The sequence below is a fragment of the Lepisma saccharinum genome, chromosome 18, assembly GCF_977018435.1.
Source record: "Lepisma saccharinum chromosome 18, izLepSacc3.1, whole genome shotgun sequence".
In the NCBI taxonomy this organism is placed as follows: domain Eukaryota; kingdom Metazoa; phylum Arthropoda; class Insecta; order Zygentoma; family Lepismatidae; genus Lepisma; species Lepisma saccharinum.
The window spans coordinates 7,088,391-7,112,634 of NC_139246.1; the positions used below are offsets into that span (position 1 = coordinate 7,088,391).

Here is a 24,244-nt window from a genome sequence, read left to right on the forward strand (position 1 = left end):
GAAAAATGGAAATTGTACCAACAAGCACTGGACAAATATTTAAAATCTGTACCTCATGCACAAAAACCTTTAGAAATACCTATTGTTGAACACGAAGCGGTTGAAACAAAGGAATACCAACCTATAAAAAGCAATCCCGGTACATTACCAATTTCTGAAATTATTGAAACAGTTCCAATAATGCTTCGAAAAAATACAGAGCTATTGCTAAAAAAAGTTTTAAGTTCACACAATATATCTTGGGATACAACGGGCACCGTAACTATGTACGGTAAAATATATCCCAATTTCAATATTGTATATTCTTTCCGTTAAATTGTCAGACAGATTTCGGCAAAGAGTTTTACAATAAACATGTTAAAACTATATTTAAAAATTACAATGTAAATCACTACAGTGTTTATTCGGAAATGAAAGCTGCGATATGCGAACGGTTTATTCGTACAATAAAAGAAAAAATTTATAAGTATTTTACAGCAAATCATAGTTACAAATATATTCATATTTTGCAAGATTTAGTTCAAAGTTATAATAATTCTAAACATTCAACTATCAAAGTTGCACCAGCACAAGTTAGCGATGAAAATATGAATCAAGTATGGTATACATTATACGGATCAAAGAAAAACTTTCGAAAAAGTTGCAAATTTAAGCCGGGCGATTATGTGCGAATATCAAAAACAAAAATGAAATTTGAGAAAGGTTATTTAGCAAAATGGTCTCGGGAAATTTTTATTGTAGACAAATGCATAAAATCAAATCCGGTAACATATCACATTAAAGATTGGAACGGTGAAATGGTGAAAGGTATTTTTTACGAACAAGAGTTACAGAAAATTAACGTAAATAAAAATACTGTCCATAGAATCGAGAAAATTTTACGTAGAAAAGGTAATTGGCTCTATGTAAAATGGTTCGGTTACTCAAATATCTTCAATTCTTGGGTTAAAAAGAGTGACACATTGTGTTTATAGTTCATTAGCTTTGTGATGGAGCGTGTGAATGAATTTTATCTCTCGCTCCCGTCTAATGCAAGCTCCGATATTTTCCAAAATAACACCTCGACCTGTTATACAACAAAATTAGCTCACCCTATTGATCTCACTGATTCTAAATGGGTGGTCGGTCTTGCCGAATGTAGTTGTACATGGAGTTTTTATAATGTGCCAACAGTTCAACAGATTATTATCAAAGCGGTGCGCGCAGACAACTCGGAAGTTATTCAAGAAAGAGTTGAAATTCCTGCTGGTTTTTATGCATCTATTCAATATATTCTGAATTGTGTTCCAGAAAAAATGAAACAATTTATACATTATGACGAGTACATAAACCGTGTATTTGTTAAAACTGACACGTCCATTCAGCAAATCATGATAGGTGTAACACCTGCTTTAATGTGTATTTTCGGATATGCTCAAAATATACCAAAAACAGAAGAACCTGTGGTAGTTGCGGTGAATCACGAACCCTTATTTTACAAAGAAGCACCTTATGTTTGTAATTTGAATTATTTTCTCCCCCAAGAGATTAATGTTTGCGTAGACATTGTGAAACCTCAACTGCATGGTCATATATTACGAAAAATCGGAATCAATCATTATACCTATGGTCGAAATAAGAACTTTGCATTCGATATACCACGATATATCAAAGTCGAAAAACACTACTTTGACACAATCGAGATAGCCTTAAAGGGACATACATGGGAAAATCTACCATTTCGGTTCGGTTCATCGTACATTAAGCTACATTTCAAGCAAACAGGAAAATGATCAGTGAAGGCACAGAAAATGATTTTTACATTACTCTTACTTCGAATGGCTCGCACAAACATTTCCCTCACAACACAACATCACATTTTGTGAATATGGTGGAAAGCGAAGTTCGTCTCAAACAGTCTGATTGGAAAATTGCATTAGCCGAAATTCAAATACCCAATACATGTTATAATATTACCGAAGATCAAAATATCATCTGGTATAATTTGCGTCTCGAAGAAAATCTCTATGAGGCCCACAAATTCAAAATTCCTTCTGGGTATTATCACACTGTAGATAGTGTGCTGGAACAAATCAATAAAAAAACAGATCTTTTTCGATTCACATATCGCAAATTAGCAAACACTATACATTGTAGTTACGATTTCCGTGTAGAATCAATTAAATTTTCACCAGTTTTGAGTCTACAGTTGGGATATGAACCGTACACTAACATCACAAAATACATCAACGGATCGCGGAGTCCATACTTGAATATTGGATATCCTCAGCAGGTGTTTGTGTACACCGATATTATACAGTATCAACTGGTTGGAGACAGTAAAGTTCCATTATTGCGTATAGCCAGCATAGAAAATGTTAACTATGGTCGAACATACTCTGTTTGTTTCAATCCTATGCATTATTTACCATTGTCAAAATTTTGTTTCAATACAATAGAAATCCTTTTAAAGGACCATGCAGGTCGAAATTTATCATTTCAATCTGGTACAGTGAACATAACACTTCATTTTCAACGGTCATGAAACATCGACAAACAGGTCGTGGAATACCCTATTTTGCTGGTCCTGTGTACCAACAGGGTCACGGTCTTGGGGGATTTTTTCGCGGTCTTTTTAGATATGCTCTACCTATATTAAAACCTGTTGCTAAAACTGTGGGACGTCAGGTATTGTGTACCGGAATGCAAGTTGCTGGTGACATGTTGGAAAATAAACCTATCAAGGAATCAGTTCGTGTAAGAATAAAACAGGCCAAAGAAAATTTACGTGACAAAGCAGAACAAAAAATTAACCAGTTGTTATCAGGTAATGGAAAAACAAAAAGAAAAAAAACAGTCAAAAGAAAAGCTATAAAAATAGGGCCTCCTTCGCTACAGTCACACTCGGCTGAACGTCGTAGACATAGAAAGGACATATTTGATTGAGCGACCATGTCTAACATTCATCCTTGCAGTCAACCATGTTGCACAAGCGATTTTGATTTGTTTTCAGTTCCTATGACACAAACTATAATTGAGCATACAGATAATGTAGAGTATCGACCTATATCTACTTTAACTTCAGGGGGACCTGTAGAATTTCATATTCTAGGTGAAACTGGTGAATTTATTCATCCTGGATACCTTTATCTTTACGTAAAGTGTAAAATTACAAAATCTGATGGTGAGGATCTTGACGATTCAGACAATGTTGCACCTGTCAATAATTTTTTGCATTCTCTTTTCAATCAAGTTGATATTTCACTTAATGACAAACTGATCACATCGTCTTCAGGTTCATACCCCTACAGAGCATATTTTGAAACTTTATTGAATTTCTCTGATGACGCCAAAAAAACACATTTAACATCTTCGCTCTGGTTCAAAGATACACCTGGACAGTTTAACACTCTGGGAAATGGAAATACCGGATATACATCTCGTGCCCAGTTCGCTAAAAACAGTGCTACTTTTGACATGTATGGAAGAATACATGCAGATATTGTAGGACTGGACCGTGTTTTGCCCAATAAAGTGGGAATGCGCGTGAAACTTCATAGAAGTAAAGATTCCTTTTGTTTAATGAATGCTGAAAATTCGTCTTATCTTGTGCATTTAGAAGATGTGACTTTATGGGTTCGGAGAATAACTGTTTCTCCCGATATTGGAATGCAACTCAGTACTAGAATGGAGCGTGAAACAGCTAAATTACCTATCACAAGAGTAGAAACTCTTACTCACACCATTCCTCAAAATATAACTTCTTATAACATAGATAATCTATTTTTGGGTAATGTTCCAAAAGCTCTTGTTGTTGGCTTTGTTTCGAATGCTGCATACAATGGAAAAAACAACTTGAATCCATTTCATTTTGAACATTTCAACATTAACCGGCTACAGCTACAAGTCGGCTCCAAATTTTATCCCTCCACCCCTCTAACACCAAATTTTTCAAAAAATATCTACATTCAAAGCTACTACACATTGTTTTCTGGAACTGGAATGTATTATTGTAATAGTGGAAATTGTATTGCTAGAAAAGATTATCCTCTAGGCTATACCCTCTTCGCGTTTATTCTTTCGCCTACAAACTCTTTGAATGACAATACATGGGACATGGTACGTGATTCGCCTGTTACTCTCAAAATACAATTTGCAAATTCTTTGACGTCATCTGTCACATGTGTTATTTACGCACAATTTGATTCGCTATTTCAGGTGGACAAAAACAGAAATATATATCCCGACTTTACAAAATAGATTTTAGTATCTTTGTGAGTGTTTGCCAGGATGAGATTTGTTATTCATTTCACTGCCTTCCAGGGCAATCAAAGTGAAATTATAGTCAAGGAGCTTGCACTTGTCAATATTGATAACTTTAGTTCGGACTCCTGGATATTTTTACCACCATTTCCGTACTGTGAATTAGAATCGACCTCTACCCAGTTAAACAATTATGCATCTCAAAATTCACATGGTCTTGAATGGAATCATGGGTATATAAAATACAATCAAATAGCCAACATACTGACATCCTACACAGAACATGCTACAGCGTTGTATGCTCATGGCATCGAGCGCTGTACCTTCCTGGGAGACCTTCTACATCGCACCATCATCAATTTAGAAGACTTGCTTTGTCCGAAGGCTTTCCTGCTTGGATTTCCAGCTGAAAATTGTTGTCATCCATCGCATAGATTCGTCGAATTTCGCTGTGCAGCAAAAGAGTGCAAAGTGTATGCCAAGTACATTCGTTGCTACGAACTAAGAGGCTACCAGTTAGGTGTCATCTCACCATATATACCAACGCCTAGTTTGAATAATATTTATTCAGATATACATACAGTTTGTTCCAGTGAAAAACCGCAAGAGCAAAAATATGTGGACTGACGACATAATTTATATTATACTTCAAGATTGTAAAACTGCTGTTCAATTCGTTGGTGTGTATGCTGATAACCAGTTACCGGTATCAGTAAAATTTCCAGCAGGTTTAATTATTAATACAAGCACAAGTGAAAATATTGATGGTCATTGGGTTGCTGTGTACATTAACAAAAATGGAATTGGTATATATTTCGACTCTTTTGGAGAACCACCCTCCGAAAATGTAAAACGTTTTCTCAACAGAAATACTTACCGTTGGATTTGGAACAATCAACAGATTCAACATTCAGAATCAGTGTTTTGTGGTGTATTTTGTATAATGTTTCTTTACTACTCTACCAATAATTACACAATATTGGATTTTGTCAATTTGTTCAGTAAAACAAACTTTGTAATCAACGACAACATTGTTTTAAATCAACTGAAAATATTGTTATGTTAAAATGTCTACATTTTTGTATATATTATTTTGGTGTTGTATGTACAATTGTAAATATATATATATAGTAGAATAATAAAAATTATATTTCACATATTTGTTTTTTATTTTATACTTTAAAATATTCTTGGAATGAAACAACAAAATTCACAATTAAACTTTATTTTGCATTCATTAATATATACATAAAATTCATTTGCATAAAATCTCAACATATCTGAGATTTGTTATTTCATATTGAACCAAGTAACAAGTCTTTGAACATTTCTAAAAGCACAGCCTGATTGAGAAAATGGTTCGTTTGATGTATGGTAACAACAACATCCACCCTGATACATAACAAGATTTTTTAATGATGGACAGCGCCTTGTATCGAGATCGACAATATTGTCAATATTAAATACATTTTGAATCAACTTTGATTTTTCCAACCCTTTACAGTAAAATATTGTATTTTTCCTCTTTAGCTCACTAAAAAACACCTTCACATGTTTGATATTATAACCTTTCGGTTCTGCAAATAACAAACCATGGTGGTTATATGTTAACCACTTACATTGTTTGTAATCTAAGTCAAACTTTCCAATATCAACAAAAGCATGATATACAATTGTTAAATCTGTTGAGCAAACACAAATTTCACGAATTAGAAAACTATTGTCTTTACTTCTAAAACCTTGCACATCAATTATAAAAGCCATTTTTTTTCTTTAATGCAACTACTCACAGCAGAAATTGTCGCCGTGATGTATCTCGTTTTGATGTATACACCGAACTAAATTTTGCATTAAATCTCTCTCATCACTTAGAGTCCAAAGCAGCAAATAGGCGTCCGACTCTGTTTCAAGATCGTATTCAATCTCAGGGTGAGTATCCATAAAATGGTAGAAAATGTGATAAAAATTATCCGGCTCCCTAAGATAAGTTTTTAGGTTGGAAATCTTCCATGTAAAACAACGTTCGCATTCGTCAGCACTTTCAACACTATCACACTCCAAATAATGCTTACTCAAGCACTGGTGACCCAGTTGATTTGGTGCATTCGTAAAACAACCATCACAAATAACAGCATACTTAGGTACATAAGTATGTAGTCTTTTTAACAGACAATACTTGTCAATGAAGCCAGAAAAGCATCCACAACTTTCGAAAATAATATTTTCGATATCTTCTGTGTCAGCCAGAGCTGAAGCGTTGCGTATGTTCTGACTTGCCATAGTGATATAGTGGACATCTCACATCTTTTATATATATATACACACTAGGAACTTTCCACATAACTGTCTCTCACAAATAACTTTCCAAGAAGAGAAAATTTTCAGGTCAATAAGCTCCCAACACCGTTACAAGTTGTCACAAATAACCTCCCAACACCATTACAACTTGAACTTTACCAAAAGTTCTCATCACTTGCTCAGTTTAGAAGTAATAACCTCCACACATACATCGCGAAAAAATAGTCCCAACTCACATTTCACTCTTTCACTTAAAAATTCAACACAATTATCAAATATCGGCAGTTCATGTCGCTCTACTTGATCTTTTATATTGGTAATATCCTGACAATTATGATCATTTGAATTATTAGTACAACCATAACAAGTATCCTTAATTGATCCAACACATAATGAAATATAAGACTGGTAATATTCACGTATTTGGGTCTGATATTCACAATACATTTTAGTTATCTTAGATATGCAATCAGACAATCGTAAAAGCTCTGTCCAGGTAGTTAACATCATTGTCATTGGTATTTCCGAATCAAAAATATCCACAAACTGAATAACTTTCTTATTGTACAATTTGCCAAAAGAAAGCATGTATTTTTCACCTAGCAACGCAGGCGACAAAACCAACTCTTCTTCACTAGATAAATAACACAGGGCCGCATGGGTTCTGTTGTTTTTATAATTTTCGGTGTTTTACATGCATTTGAACTTGCTGATGCTGAAACTGACATTAGTTTTCTCACATCACGCAAGATTTTTTTACAATTCACGATTTTTATATGTGGGTTGTGGTATGCGCCTTTCAGTGCAATTGAAGTGATTGTCGCTAGATGTCACTGATACGTTTCAAAATTATTCAACAAGTAATAAAGACGAACAAGCTTTAAATACAGAGAAGTTTTGTTTTATTTAAATTAATTAATATGTTTCTTGCCTAAATGCTGAAAATAATACTATGTAAAACATTGATATATCATTTGAAATTAATTTTATATGTAACTCTCAAAAGTCCTAATTTGCAATGTGTGGCCATGGCATCTCGTGGTTGAATAGCCCAGATATGTTTTGCTACATCTGCGGTGAATTTGTTCCCCGGGTACAGAGACAGGAAATTACAGATTTTGTAAGAAGAGCATATTACGCATACTTTAAAATGAAACTAGGAGATCAAGATAAATCATGGGCCCCACACATGTAGATCATGTGTGGAATCTTTACAAAACTGGAGCACGGGAAAGCGGCCATCTATGCCATTTGCAATACCCATGGTGTGGATGGTGCCTCAGGATCACAGCAATGATGGTTACTTATGTTCCTGTTAAATTGTAGGTCGAAATATTAGAAACAAGAAGAGGAGAGTGTATCCCAATATTCCCTCTGCAATGAGAGCTGTGTTGCACGGTCCAGACTTGCCTGAACTGACACCTCCATCAAGTCTTGAGTGTGTAAGTGATCCTGGTTCACTAAGTGATTCAGTGGAAGAAAGTGAAATGGAAGATGACATTTATGACCCCCCTCACGGATCTGGGGACCCTATACCGTTCACTCAAAGCGAACTCAATGATTTAGTTAGAGACCTAAATTTATCTAAAGAATCAGCTGAGCTTCTCGGTTCCAGACTTAACGAAAAGAACTTGCTGGCTCGTGGAACAACATTTTCCTGGTACAGACACCGAGAAAAAGAGTTTGTGCCTTATTTCTCGAAAGAAGATTCTCTCGTGTTTTATTGTGATGTGTCCGGTTTGCTGACTAAGTTAAATTTTCCTTGTCTTTGAACTGATTGGAGGCTATTCATTGACTCGAATAAAACAAGTTTAAAATTTATTCTGTTACATAATGGAATCTGTAATATTGCTCATTCTGTGTCACTAAAAGAAACCTACAGCAATATGCAACTTGTTCTTAATAAAATTAAATATGAAGACCATGGTTGGTTGGTGTGTGGTGGTCTTAAAGTGTTGAGCATTTTACTTGGACTACAATGTGGATATACGAAAATGCCATGTTACATCTGTGAGTGGGATAGTAGGGCACGATATTACCACTGGGAAAGAAATGAATGGCCAATACGGAAAACGTTGAACCCGGGTTCAAATAACATCGTACAACAACATTTAGTCAGTCCTGAGAAAGTTGTACTTCCTCCTCTTCATATCAAATTAGGGCTGATTAAACAATTTGCGAAGGCACTTAACAAGGAAGGACAATGTTTCCAGTTCATATGCAACAAATTTCCATCCCTGTCGTATGGCAAAGTGAAAGAAGGTGTTTTTGTTGGACCAGACATTAGGAAATTAATGAATGATAAAGACTTCGAGGAAACAATGACTGTAGCTGAAAGAGATGCTTGGATAGCATTTAAAAGTGTAGTGTTGAACTTCTTGGGGAACCACAAAAGTCCTGATTACAGAGAAGTTGTTGAGAATATGTTACTTAAATTTCAAGAGCTGGGTTGTAACATGAATCTCAAATTACACTTTCCACATAATCTTGGTGAATTAAGTGAGGAACAAGGAAATGGTTCCATCAGGACATAAGGGATATGGAGAAAGGGGTCAAGGACATTGGAGTGTTAGCATGATGGCTGACTACTGTTGGGCATTGTACAGAGAAACGCCAGAAGAAAATCACAAGAAAGTTAGGAAAGATTACAGAAGAAAGCGTGCTAAACAGAACTGAAAAATATGTATTGTGTAATGATTTTCTTGTGTGTAGCCTATATTATATACTGCTATATATCGTTTTCTATATTATATGGGTCCTTTGTGTCTGTCTATATTCATTTTAAAATAAACATGTTGATGCGTTTAGTGTGATAAGCTACTTATTCTGATTGAAGAAAAGAAAAATTATATAATAAAACAGTATGCAATATTGGACAAAGCCCAAATTTTGAAATTTGATTTGTAAGAAAACCTTGCGTGATAGAGAAAAACGAATTTCATATTCGTGATCAGCATGGCACAAATAATAAAGTTCACCTATTAAACAAAAAACAACATTAAATTGAATTTAATTTGCGGCCCTGTGTAATTAGATATATTTCCCCCCAACTCCATCAGTGTACACCATTCTTCCATACACAACACAATTCCTTGGCTGTTGTGGCGAGCAATACGCACACACACAGAAAAATCGTTCTCCACATCAAATCCAACAGTTGCACTCTTGAATGCAGTTTTACTCAAAGGGTAACATACCTCCAACAAGTATTGCTTCCGTGGTTTCCATGTGGAAGAGGACTGGGCACCATTTTCCTCCATGCTGGTTCCAGAGAGCTGCTTTAGCATATTTAACTGCTGCTGCACATAACTATTCCCTTGAAAATTAAGTTTTCTTTTCGCATTCCAAACCTTTCCTCCCTGTAGAGATGCAGGTGCTACAGCTGACGTTGCAGTAACTCCTCCCGAACGTGGTGTTGCAGATTTGGACACTACAGATACTTCGGCACCACCAGATCTTTGCACTCTTCTTGACTTGGCAGAACCGCTTTTCTCCATCTTGCTCTTCTCTTTCCTGCTACTTCACGATGAACGTACTAACTGTACAGAACATGTGGTACTTTATATACACCAACCCACATCACTCCCATCAACGTCATAGATTTTTAAATAGCACATAACGGAACATCTTGAGCAGGAAATCTCTCTCTCTCTCTCTCTCTCTCTCTCTGTGTGTGTGTGTGTGTGTGTGTGTGTGTTCTCTCTTTCTTATGTCCTCTTTCTCCCTCTCTCTCTTCCTCTGTGTGTGTGTGTGTGTGTTCTCTCTTTCTTATGTCCTCTTTCTCCCTCTCTCTCTCTCTCTCTCTCTCTGTCTTTCTCTGTGTGTGTGTGTGTCTCTCTGTGTGTGTGTGTGCTCTTTCTGTATCTCGGTTTCTCTCTCTCTCTCTCTCTCTCTCTCCATCTTTATCTACCTCTCTATATTCCCCTCTTTTATCGCTCTCTCTCTTTATTCCCTTTCTTTGAGTGCTTGGTGTCAAATCTCTACTCCTTTCTCTTCCAATCTTTTCCATTCTGTCTTGAAACATTATCCTTGGTCTTCCTTTACCTCTCCTACCTTGCACCTTTACTTCTAGAATTTGCTTTACCTTTGTGTCTTCATTCATTCTAAATACATGTCCCCACCACTTTAGCTGTCTCTTTTCAATTGTTTTCTCTAGCGACTCCTGTTCCACTTCTCTTCCTATTCTTTCATTCCTCACTTTATCTCTCCTAGTCTTATTAACAGCTCTTCTCAGGTATTTCATTTCACTAGCCTGAATTTTACTCAGATGTTTATCTTGAAGTGGTAAACTTTCCATTCCATATGTTAATGTAGGGACCAATACTGATTTGTATAGCTGCATTTTTGTCTTTACTGCCACTTCTTTCTTTCCCATTATTGTTTTACTGAACTGATAATATACTGTATTTGCTTTTCTTTTCCTATTTAGGATTTCTTCATCACACCTACCATCACTTGTTATGATGGTTCCTAAATATTCACGGAGAAAAATTCATGCATAATTCCCGGAGCCAATGATTCCCGCAGAATTATGTTCAGAATATTCACGGCGCCATACAAAAAAATAATCGTTTTATTATTTCGTTTGACTTTCATTCTCCCGTGCAGCCTATCGGTTCGGTTGTAAAAATAGAGTAATCTGAAGTGATAGGAAAAGGTACTTCTCCCTTGGCTCTTTGCTGGGTATATAGAACATGTCACAGCACTGCTGAACACATAAACTGAAGAGGTAAGTAGAGTCTTGCTTACTCTGAAACAAAAGCCTTAAATTTAGAATCGACCGAGTTGCAAACCTAATCTACCTGTACAATGCTGGTTCGTTACTTTCATATTTGCTGTTGATGTATTAGAATTATTTTATTGGTAAAACTTTGACGACTATAACATCCCCTCGCACCCGTGAAGTTTGATGTCCTTCCAGAAAGAAAGTGGCTGGATTCAACACTGACCTAAACCATAATAATAATATTTATTTAAGTGATGAGCACAATTTGACAACTAAGTACATCATTATGTCGAAATTGGTCATTCAAAATTACAGAATTGAATAAATAATTATAAAATAACACAGTAGATCCCACAATCTTATACATCATCACAGATTCAAATTGTAGGTTTCAACAAGTTCAGCTGCTAAACCTCTGGCCTAATTTAGACATGTAAGAAGTGAGATATACCTATGGGGAATATCTGGGAGATTTATAAGACACATTATTCAAAAAGTATTCAGAAAAACTAAGTATGCTGACCAAGGAAGTAATTTATTTTATTAAAAACATAAACTAAACGTAACGTTTCAACCTTCTAGCAAGGACTTTTGTACTTGATACAGAGTCTGATGAAGACCTTGCTAGAAGGTTGAAACGTTACGTTTAGTTTATGTTTTTAATAAAATAAATTACTTCCTTGGTCAGCATACTTAGTTTTTCAAAATCATGGAAACAAGGCTTAATGGTGTTATAAATAGTATTCACTTTCTATTTGGAAAGTTAAATCTTCTCTTCAAAATTTATCCTTTTCATTTTTCTTCCTTCATCTAAGGTATACATATTCATTCAACTGTGTTAGCCATTCGGAGTAAATTGGTCATAATAATTTTTTTAAAAACTTTGCGCATAATTACCTGATAAAAAAGTTTTTGAATTGATTCAACTTTTAGAAGGTGACTGTTGGCTGTCACAAACCATAATTCATTAGCATATTCGAGAATTGGACGAACTATCGTTTTATACAGTTATATTAACGTATATAACGAAAAATACAGGGCTAGCATAAATGATTCATTCGTTTTGAAATGGCTATATTTTCAAAAGTATTATACGTACACACATGAAACATATATGAAAAGAACCACAAACTCACCAAGTGTATAAACCCTCTACAAATGTTCGATATGTGCCCCTTTGATTACACGACACACGTCCAGACGATACTCGAGCTCATTCCATACATTTTGTAGCATAGTCCTGTCAATGGTCTGTACAGCAACACTGATGCGTTCTTTGAGCTCGACTAAGGATTGTGGTTCATTGTTTAGGTAGTCACGAACTGGAATGTTCCAATGAGGTGGTACCCCGTCTTGTTGGAAGACAAAATCCCTGAAGTCAGCACTGAGTTGCGGGAACAACCACAACTGCAACATATCCAGGTAACATTTACCGGTCACAGTTTGCTCAGCGATACCACCGCAAAATGCTTTGTTTACATGGCGGTTCTTTTCCATACTCTCTTCTGAAAGCGCGTTACACAGCTACAACAGACGAACATCTGGCGTATTGAAGCACACACATAACTCTCATTTTACAATCTTTAACTCTTTTCTTGCTTTCCCTCCATTTTTGACAGATCCTAACCTCGTACTGGCACACTGCCACACCCGATCGGAAAGATAATGATCTCTTGCTGCCACCTGGAATACACAATACACAATACAAACACAATACAAACTTGGTGAGTTTGTGGTTCTTTTCACATATCTTTCATGTGTGTACGTATAATACTTTCTAAAATATAGCCTTTTCAAAACGAATGAATCATTTATGCTAGCCCTGTATATAAACAAGCATCTTCTTTGCTCTTTTGTAAATTTCTGAAATGTGCTCATCAAATATGAGAGAGGAGTCTATTAATATTCCAAAGACTTTATGGCTGACGCACACTTGGATTTTATAGTAATAATTATAATAATAATAATAATAATAATAATAATAATTAAATAAACACTTTTGAACAAAGTTTGCTTTCAGACTTCACCAGAAAGAAGAGACACCAGATAGCAAGAATGTACTTGAGACCAATCGCCTTGCTGCTTCTCCTTGCCGCCTTTGTCATAATAGCGGTGAGTTCAACATTTTTTCACCTGCTGAAATCAAAAACACTCATAATGTGGCTTCAGAACGTTATCTGGAATTCCTAATATTTGCCTGAAGAAGTTACACGATGCATTTCTTGATTTTCTGTAATTTTTACTAAAAAGTCCTCTTTATTCTGTATTAGGAACATAGGGAATGTGCGAAATTCATTACTGAAAATTATTTTCGAAAATTCTGTATTTAGAATATACAATTGTAAATATTGAATTGTAATAATTTGGCAAATCAGTTTGGTGCCGGAACTCAGCTCGTGCTGCGGCATTCGACACAAAAATCCATCCTTTGTTGCATTAATTCTTGCATTGTACTACATTTGTATCCTTTCGGCAGGGACGTCGTTAGGGGAGGGGACAGGGGGCCCTGGCCTCACCAGTTGCACTTTGGCCCACCCAAACGTAATTTTCATCAATTAAAACTTATCCAAAATTAATACTATATATACAGGGTGTCGCAAAACTCTTTCAACAACGCTTGAGTGCTGGTAGATATCATAAAAACAAGTAACTTTTCCCTATAAAGTTTACCTCGAAAGCGCTTAGTTTCTGCGCTATAAGCGCTTAAAATCTATCCTGTACGTATGCAACCCAACACAGCAAACGCTTGATCTGACATAACTACCAGGGGCGCGTGGCAGGGTTGCCACTAGCGTTCCTCGTTAAGAGAGACGACTTGAAAACAACAACTTGGGAGTCTTGCCTGAGCAAAATCCAAAACATTAATGATACTTGCGATCTTGTAAGAAGCATTGCCAGTATTTATAAACTGACCAAGACAAATAATGGGCAGACTGAAATTCAAGATTACCCATTCTAAAATATCTCCATAATTGATTGATTGATTTGGTTTATTTTAATTCGCTTTTCTGCCACCTTTGGCTAATGGCGAAGATGAGGATGATATGATGAAATAACAAATGACACCAATGTCTAGGCCAGGATTTAAACCCGAGACACCTGGCGCCGTAGCGAGCTGTGCTAACCACATCACGACGGAGTGTTTCGTGTATCATGCAATATCAACAATTGCAAGGGACACGTGATATAGGGGAAATCCACGAACGAACAAATGTAAGCATGATGTGCTTGCTACCTCGTTTCGAACATTTGACATTCAAACAAAAACTACTGGCTGCTAGTGCATTACCCAATGACTCCACCATTGTGGTTGCAATCTCATTCGCAGCAAAACATGCCTTTACTGCAGAAATAAACTTTTCTTGTCAGTATATTCGTTCTTGATTTTTCAAACGCTACTATTGTTCCAAGAGTCAAAATAATTCGTTAAGAGCAGAGAACTAACAGACGTTATAAATTCAGTTTTCTTACAGTGTTCTTTTTACGTTAAGCTCAACGCAGCAATAGGTGTATTGGTGCAGTACCTGCCCCCTTTTCAGGAAAATCGGAACTACGAAACGAATGATCCAGTGACGTATTTCTCCTGGCCGGAGCTTTTATCAGGAACCTTCGATAGAGAGATCATGTGTCGATCACTAAACGTACTCGATCACGAAGGCGGCTCAATAGACTTTTGCTGTTTCAAAATTGTTTTTTGTCATTGTGCAATACGAGTGGCCTTTACAGTTCAGTGCTTGATATAAGTATGCATTTCTTGGCTTTGGTTTTTAATAAGCACTAGTTTTAATGTGTGAATTTATTCATGTCTAAACGACGTTTTTCATTAAATTAAAAGCCGGCCCCGGTGGCGGAGTGGTTAGAACATCGCACTACGATGCTAGGGGCCTTGGGTTGGAATCCCGGCTTGGGCATGGATGTTTGTGAGTGTCCATTCATCAATTTCATCATATCATCACTCATTCCCATATTCGCAAATTAACCAAAAGGGGCATAAAAAGCGAAGTAAAATAAAGCAAATCAATCAATCAATCATTAAATTAAAAGAGCCTTGCAATTATTACCATATGAGACGAACACGATTAGCAATAACAGTAGCACAGATAGGAATAATTTCCAAATAAATTGTAATAACATTACAGTCTGCTTGTTCGAAACGAGGTAGCAAGCACATCATGCTTACATTTGTTCGTTCGTGGATTTCCCCTATATCACGTGTCCCTTGCAATTGTTGATATTGCATGATACACGAAACACTCCGTCGTGATGTGGTTAGCACAGCTCGCTACGGCGCCAGGTGTCTCGGGTTTAAATCCTGGCCTAGACATTGGTGTCATTTGTTATTTCATCATATCATCCTCATCTTCGCCATTAGCCAAAGGTGGCAGAAAAGCGAATTAAAATAAACCAAATCAATCAATCAATTATGGAGATATTTTAGAATGAGTAATCTTGAATTTCAGTCTGCCCATTATTTGTCTTGGTCAGTTTATAAATACTGTCAATGCTTCTTACAACATCGCAAGTACCATTAATGTTTTGGATTTTGCTCAGGGAAGACTACCTAGATGTTGTTTTCAAGTCGTCTCTCTTAACGAGGAACGCTAGTGGCAACCCTGCCACGCGCCCCTGGTAGTTATGTCAGATCAAGCGTTTGCTGTGTTGGGTTGCATACGTACAGGATAGATTTTAAGCGCTTTCGAGGTAAATTTTATAGGGAAAAGTTACTTGTTTTATGATATCTACCAGCACCCAAGCGTTGTTGAAAGAGTTTTGCGACACCCTGTATATTGCAAGTAATGCAAATTTACTTTCCAGGTAAATTTGCATTAGAGCTGAACCACTGCGCGGGGAACAAATTTGCTATTATGAAGAAAATCGTCAGAAGCAAATATAGGACATCAAAATTTCCACCCTTTCCTTGCATCAGTTGATAACCAAAATCTTGCCGCCTCGAGGTTATTACCCCTGCCCCAAGTTCCTGGAAACCAGAGATTCGAACCTTTTGTTCCAAATTTCCCTTCCCTTACCGATGGAATCAACGTCTCCGCCGAGCGGTCAACAGTACCGAGAGATAAACGGAGCTCTCCTAACTGATAATGCTCTGAGATCTAAAATTTCTCTCGAGTTACTATGGACGTGGTCAAAGTATATTTGAGTGTGGAAAGAGTTCTAAAATGTTGTCCATTTTAAAAGATAAATTCCTTTTTCTTTATGATAATTTTTACATATTAATCAATTAACTCGGACCTGGAAAAATAAACCATACTAACGCTATGCTTTTGTCCGTGTGTGTGTGTGAGTGTGTGTGTGTGTGTGTGTGTGTGTGTGTGTGTGTGTGTGTGTATATATACAACCTTAGTGACTATGAAGTTCGACCAGTTACAAATATAGGAGTGCGTTGTGAAAGAAGGAGAACACATGCATATGCTGAACATATTTTATTCAGCAGGCTACATGGAACAAAGGAAAACAAATTTCCGCTGTAACGCAGCAATGTATGGTGTCCACACAAAATAAAACATTTTCGTCCATCTACACGTGACATTGAAGTTCGACCACTGTTAGAGGGGATCCTGTTTACCATGGTGTGACGCCGCCCCGTCGGCGAATAACTGTGGCAATGCGTCGGGGCATGCTGCGGACGAGTCGTTCAAGGTATTCCACATCGATTCGGTGCCATTCCTCCTGCAGGCAGGCGATAAGAGCAGCCACTGTCGTGGGTCCCCTCTGTTGCACACGCCACACATTCTCAATGGGCGAGAGGTCGGGACTCGATGGTGGCCATGGCAGAGTTCGCACGTGATGGCGAGTCAACCATTCTCTTGTCAGCCGCGCTGTAGGAGGCCTGGCATTGTCGTGTTGAAAGATGAGACGCCGTCTGTGGAACAGGTGCCTTCGCACTGTGGGAAGATGCCGCTCCAGTATGCGTGTATAGGCGTGTGCATTCACAATGCCCTCACAGACGTGTAGTGGGCCAACCCCAGATGCCGTCATGCATCCCCATACCATCACTGACGCAGGTTTCTGTACCCGACGTGCATAACATTTTGCTTCATTCTGTTCCTCCTTCCGACAAATGACTGTTTTCCGTATTTTCCCGTACACAACATTGGAAATGGATTCGTCCGTCCACAAAACCCTGTTACACTGCCGAAATGTCCACCCCCGGTACATTCGTGCCCACCGTAGTCGATTGCCTTTGTTCAACATGGAAAGGAAGGGTTTACGTTTCGCCTTGTACACTCGGTAACCGCATCGCTGTAGGTAACGGCGAATGGTTCTGGTTGACACTTCAATGTGAAAGCGTTCTCGAGTCCACAGTCGTAATTCGGCCACAGAAACATTATAGTTGGTCTGGATATAGCGCCTAAATATCCGTAGGTCACGCACGCTCAGAAGGCGTTTTCGACCGGGGGCCTTACCTGGCTCTGTAGTACCCGTATTTTGGTGGTGTTTGATGATGCAGTGGACGGTTGACTTGGGTAAGTTCAGTTGGCGCCCTATTTCCCGTTCACTGAGTCCATCCCGTTGCAACTCCACCACTCTTCTCCTCACGGTGTTGTCAATAGGTTTGCCCCTGGCCATGGTGATGATGCACTGCGGTTCCTCGGTGCACAGCACGCGCTTATATACGGCGGACTCCCTTATCGTGTCCGTGACGTCATGCTTCCGTCGAATGCGCCACTATCTGGAATTTGCCGTATGGGTCTGGTGCCTGGTCGAAGTTCAATGTCACGCGTATAGTTCCCCGTTTTCGTTCTTTACGTGACCTTGGGTGCAACATGCTAGGATCACGATTCTTGCCTGCTCACACGCCTCCTCTTACATACATGCGTCACTTCTGCGGGTCACCCATTCCACCGCCTATGCCTCTGTGCATTTAATCACGTATTCCTTTCTGGTCGAACTTCATGCTACGTACCTGCCTGTCGGTGAGCTGTCCAGAACTTTAGGAAAAAATTGGTCCACGTTATCAGTTCTGGATCTAAACGAGAACATTTCCTGCTATGACAGACGTGATAGGTCTTGTGAATATGTTTACATTGTTAAATCTGTGTTTTTCTTTGTGGCGGTACACCGTACCGGCATCTTTTACAAGCAATAAGAGAACGAAAGAAATATTTTAACAAAAGATGTGTGTGTGCGCGCGTCTACGTGGATCTCTCTTCCTGGCTCTACAGCCCTTGAAGGGCATTGACCACCTCCACAATCAGCCTCCATTCCAATCTGTCATCAATTCTTCTCCTCCATCCTTTAATTTTCATTGTCCGCAAGTTTGCAGCGACGTCGTCTATCCATTGAAGTCGGGGCCTGCCCTTTCTGCTTGCTTGGTGAAGCTTTTCTTTCAACATTCTTCTTGGCATCCTATCGTCCATCATTCTCTCCACATGCCCCAACCACTTTATTCTCTGGGCTTTGACAAATCTTACTATATCTTGGCCTTTTATTAAATCATCTAGCTCTGCATTATATCTTATTCTCCAGTCGTCACCTTCCCTCACAGGTCCATATATCTTTCTTAATATGCATCTCTCAAATATTCTGAGAGCAAAGTTCAATTCTGTGATCCATAAGTGACAACTGGTCGTACCAGTGTCTTATAAATTTTAAACTTTGTGTTTCTTGTGATCAGTCTATTTCTGAACAGCTGCTTATTTGCAAAATTCATTTATGAACACACCACGATATTTAGAATAATGTTTATGATGAAACAATAACAAATAATAATGATGATAACTAATCAATTTGAACAGTACCGAAACATTCCTCATAAAACATCACGGATAGAGTAAGGTGGGACAAGACTGCGCAGTTTGAGTTCATAACTTTGTATTCAAGCTATGAAACTACAGACACACATGAAAAAAGAAATACACATTACACTATCCTTTGCTAACTCACAGTAAATTTCCGAAAGCTGAATGAACAATATTTCTGTATAAAACAATTACAAAACCGTGACTATGCAAATGCGTAGTCTTACCCGCACCGCGGGGTAAGACTGCGATCAAGTTCGGGTAAGAATGCGCACTTTGTACACAGTCATATTTGTATAAAAAGAAACACAAATCACCTTAAAAAGTTCTTCTAACATATGGGATACATTTCTCGTGGCATTCTCACAGTAGGCACAGTGAATCCAGTCCTGCACTTGGGTTAGGAATCGCTAACACAAATCACAAATAAAGGTTCTTGTTTCATACGAGGTGCAATTTTCATGCCACCACTCGTCACATGTGGAACACTGGGCAATTGTAATCTTTCTTCTGGCGTTTTCTGCTTGCTACATCTTCTTCAACAACGATGTTCCATTTCTGTTTCCCCTGAACTTTCTTCTTACTCTTCCCAGTCAACGAGGCTAACAAGTAGACTTTGAATGGAGATTTAACACCTGAGACTGCCTCAGACTGGCTTCCCTTTCGTCGGTGGTGCTGAATATCCTCTGCACGTGGAAGTGGTGATATCTGGTTAACGGAAATGTGCCCGTATGACAGGCGCGGCTCGTGCATTATTTACCCGGGGGTTCACTGAAGTCATGTGACATATATTCAGTTTCCGCAAAATAGATTTCCTTCGCCTAACAAAAGGATGAGGGGAGGGAGGGCTTAAAAGAATTGTCCAGAATTTTTTTTATCTGGGAGTATAAGGTTTTGTATTAGGGGTGTGCGAATAAATTTAGGGCTGAAACTACAATAAATTGTGCCTTTATGAAAAAAGTTGAGTTTTCTTGGAATGTCATGGACGTCCTCAAGTAGGGGCAGGTAATATGTTTTTTTTTTCCCAGGAGGAGCAAAAAACACTCTTTCAGTCTGAAGTTACTGCAACGCTTTTATAATGATTACCAAAAATTACTGTGACTGAAATTAAATTATATGCCAGTAATATATAATTTTTGGTTTACATTCAATTTCCATGGGGGCGGCCCCCTTTTCCCCTTCCGGACGTCCATGCCGACTAATCAGAACTGGTCCTACATTTATTAAAGGGAAATGGCAACTAATGGCATGTGCATACTAGAAATCGAACCTGAGACCCTTTCATTCAATGCTTTCATTGATACGCGACAGGTTTGTTCAAATTTGGGGCTGGTCGACCAGCACACGCTTTTTTTCAGTGGACAAGGAAGTTTGTTTACGTTAATTATGTGCATTTCTATCGGTCATTTCTTACCTGCGCGGACAGCAACGCCTACACTGCATCAAATGACATAACCTAGTTAAAGTCCATCCCTCGCTTCACTCGCAGCATCACTTAATGCTTTCCAACAAGTATCCAAGCACTTCAAAAACTAACGAACTTGAGACTTTGACAACGAGCGACAGCGAGTCTCGTCTTCGCGCCATTCTTTCTCTTTCGCGAACCCGAAGTGTTTCCACCTTTAAGCAAAAACCTCTGAATGCATGCACGAGCTGTTTTGGTAGTGTATATCCTTTATTTTAATTCATTGCATCTAATTCCAGCTTTTATTTGTTTCCACTCATCCATCTCTGCCACAATCTTGCATTTATTCCAAGAAGTTCGGTACAAAAATGATACAAAGAGAAGATTGAATATGTAATGTGTGCGCTTCAAACTTGAACCGCACACAGCAACACTGGAAGGAAGGAAGCAGCGAGAACGGAGCCTTGTCCCGCGGCTTCTGCGAGAGAACGAACTGCGCATGACCGTTGGGTTGAACATAGGTTCTGCAAATCTCACCTTCCATGTATTTTGTCCTATACCCTCCTCGAGCTTCTGCTCCCGCACGAAGCTTTCACAATGGCAAGAGCTGTCCTGTGGGGGTTCAACTGAGGGTCTGTATCAGGGCGGCCGATTCGCGGTTTCTTCTTCTCAGCAAAAGAGTTCGCCGTATTACGGACACAAATACATGACTTATTGTGTAGAATTTTTATTGAAATAATGTGAAAATGTAAAGACGTTGTTTAATGTTCATTCTCGAGTTGATTATCGTATATTACTGGGGGTTCACTGATCCTATGCGCTATAGGGCCAACCGCGCCTGCCGTATGATCCAGTATTGTTAACCCCACTTGTTGAAGACTGCTCACCTGGAGTTGGAGCCGATACATTTGTCACAGTAGAGGGAAGAAACTCGTCCTCAGTGAAGATGTCTTGATTGAAAGGGCATAATCCAGTCACTTCATAGCCCTTCATGGCATTCCCAACTGTAGCTAGCTGCCTTTGTAAAAATGGATGCCACTTGGAAAACTGTGATTGGGCGACCCGGATGGTTACTCATCCACTTATCACACTCAGATAAATAAAACGACTTCAGTGGACCAAAAAATGATCTATCTAATGGCTGGGACTTGCAAGCCACACACTTGTGGGGTAAAACTGCGCAAGTGCGCAGTCGTGCCCCGTGCTGCATTCCTGAACAAATCACGTGATGCTGCCCAGCCATTGCACAAAGCAATGGAAACTAATACACAGGTGGACTCGGCATTAACACAGCTTCTTCTATCCATCAACATCGTAATATTGTATACATTCACAGTGACGTAGTACTCAAAACACGTAGTACCAAAATAAATAGCAAACACCCTCAAAATCTTTTCACTTACCTCTCTCAGCACAACGAATTTCAAACGTATCTTCACCACTGTCCACAGCTAACTACCATCTTGGACGAAGTAACGGTGGTGCAGTGGTGCCAACTGTGTGTGATTTCCACCTCGAAAAACCAATGCGCAGTCTTACCCGCTGCGCAGTCTTACCCCACCTTACTCTATTTTTTTTTTAATATAGCATGTATGATTATTGTTAAAATAATAATAATTAGTAGTAGTAGTAGTATTAATAGTTGCTGAAGCAGGGGTAGTCGCGTAACATTAAGTCTAAATCTTAAACATATATATTTGTATTTTTGTAGAATGGAATTGATTTATCAGACATAGCAGAAAGATGTTACGATCAGTGTAATCGAACGCACCCGGAAGATATGGACAGATGCATAAATCTTAATAGGTGTGACATGTTTGGATAATGCTTCATCATAAACGGTTGGATGAGCAAGGAGAATGGATCGTGTATACCAATTGAAGTTATTCCTCATTCTAACATTGTACAAACTGTTACTTCCACTTTGTATATGACTTTGTTCATTATGAGATACTTTGTTAAGTTACAAAAGTGTTCCTTAAGTCAGTTCTTGATCATTGATCATGCAAAATGTTGTAAAAGAATCATTCTTATCGCACTTACAAAGTAGTCACAGCCTTAATATGTATTATAGGAATCTATTTTCAAAATTATTTCGATATTAATAAATATATACTATTAAATATATACATATGTATGTATTGAAGATCTAATAAATATTGTAATAACAGGAAATAATATGGCATAAACAGCAATTAAGTTTTATTTCAATCAAATCTACAAAACAAATTCCTGCATTGCCTACTTATCAATGAAGAATGATCAACTTGAAAATATTGATATTGTATCCTTGAAATACAATATCCTTAGATGGGATGTCAATTAACAATCAAGTCATAAAATGTTACCTGGTTTTGGTGTTCTATTTCATTGAAGCACATACGCTTAGAATTTAGAGTTCTCTGTATTCCAGAAATCGTCGACGTCATCACCAAGTGTCGTATCGAAGTTTTTAAAATTTTTCTGGAAAACATTTTAAAGGTTTTTCACACATTTTAATAACTGTTATTCAAAGCCGTATGATTCCATTCAAATTATAGCGTTCGAGTAACTGGACAGAAATAAATAACCTTTGAATATACAACAAAATGCTAAACGAGAATATTTTTACTATTTTAATTTTGTACGTGGTAGTCTTTCGGCACGTACGTAATGCAATAGAATCAGCAGCTAAAGAAAGTATAGGATACCATAAACCGAGAAAAAGTAAGCCATGGTTTGATAATGAATGTCATAATCTAATAGAAATGAGAAATCAGGCTAGACTTAGGTGGTTAAATAACTCTGATGATACAAATCTAAACAATTATAATAGAATAAAGCGAGAAGTTAACCGCACGTTTAGAAGTAAAAACAAAGAGATTACTTGAAAAGCAAAATTAACGAAATTGAAACAAACAGCAAAAATAAAAATATCAGAGATTTATATAAAGGTGTAAATGAGTTTAGAAAAGGGTGGCAACCTAAAGTAAACTTGATAAAAGAAAAAGATGGTGATTTTCTAGCTGACCCAAGCGATATTCTAAATAGATGGAAGAACTACTTTAATGACCTTTTAAATGTTCAGGTCGGAGATAAATCAGAAGTAAATGAAGTACACACAGCAGTACCTTTAGTAACAGAACTGACTGAAGTTAAAGATGCTATTAAAAGGCTAAAGAATAACAAAGCACCTGGCATTGATTTAATACCAGCTGAGTTAATTAAATATGGTGGAAATTCATTAATGTGTCAAATTCATAAATTAATTTGTTTAATATGGAATAAAGAAGAAATCCCTCAACAGTGGAAAGAATCCATAATTGTTCCTGTGTTTAAAAAAGGTGATAAAATGAACTGCAATAATTACCGTGGAATTTCTCTACTCTCAAGAACATACAAAATATTGTCTAACATTCTTTTAACAAGACTAACACTATATGCTAATGAAATTATAGGTGATTATCAATGTGGATTTAAACATAACAGATCAACTACAGATCAAATTTTTCACATCAGACAGACGCTTGAAAAAAAGTGGGAATATAATCAAAATGTCCATCAGCTATTCATTGATTTCAAAAAAGCATATGATTCGGTCAAAAGAGATAAATTATATAATATATTAGTAGTGTTTGGAATACCTAAGAAGCTTGTTAGTATGATAAAAATATGCAACAGTGAAACAGAAAATAAAATTCGTGTCGGTATTAATATGTCTGACAAATTTACAATTCATGATGGGTTAAAACAAGGAGATGCATTATCTCCATTGCTCTTTAATTTTGCCTTAGAATATGCTGTTAGGAAGGTAAAAGAAACTAAAGAAGGACTAAA

General features: G+C 37.6%; 1 protein-coding gene across 1 annotated transcript in view; it reads left to right on the forward strand.

The window, feature by feature from the left end:
• The first annotated feature begins 13,351 nt into the window (after positions 1-13,351).
• The window catches only part of LOC146002366 (uncharacterized), a 235,815-nt gene continuing 224,922 nt past the window's right edge, over positions 13,352-24,244 (forward strand). The window contains exon 1 of the mRNA XM_083140088.1: positions 13,352-13,378. The gene's annotated coding sequence lies outside the window, so the exon portion shown is untranslated. The remainder of the gene's footprint in view (positions 13,379-24,244) is intronic.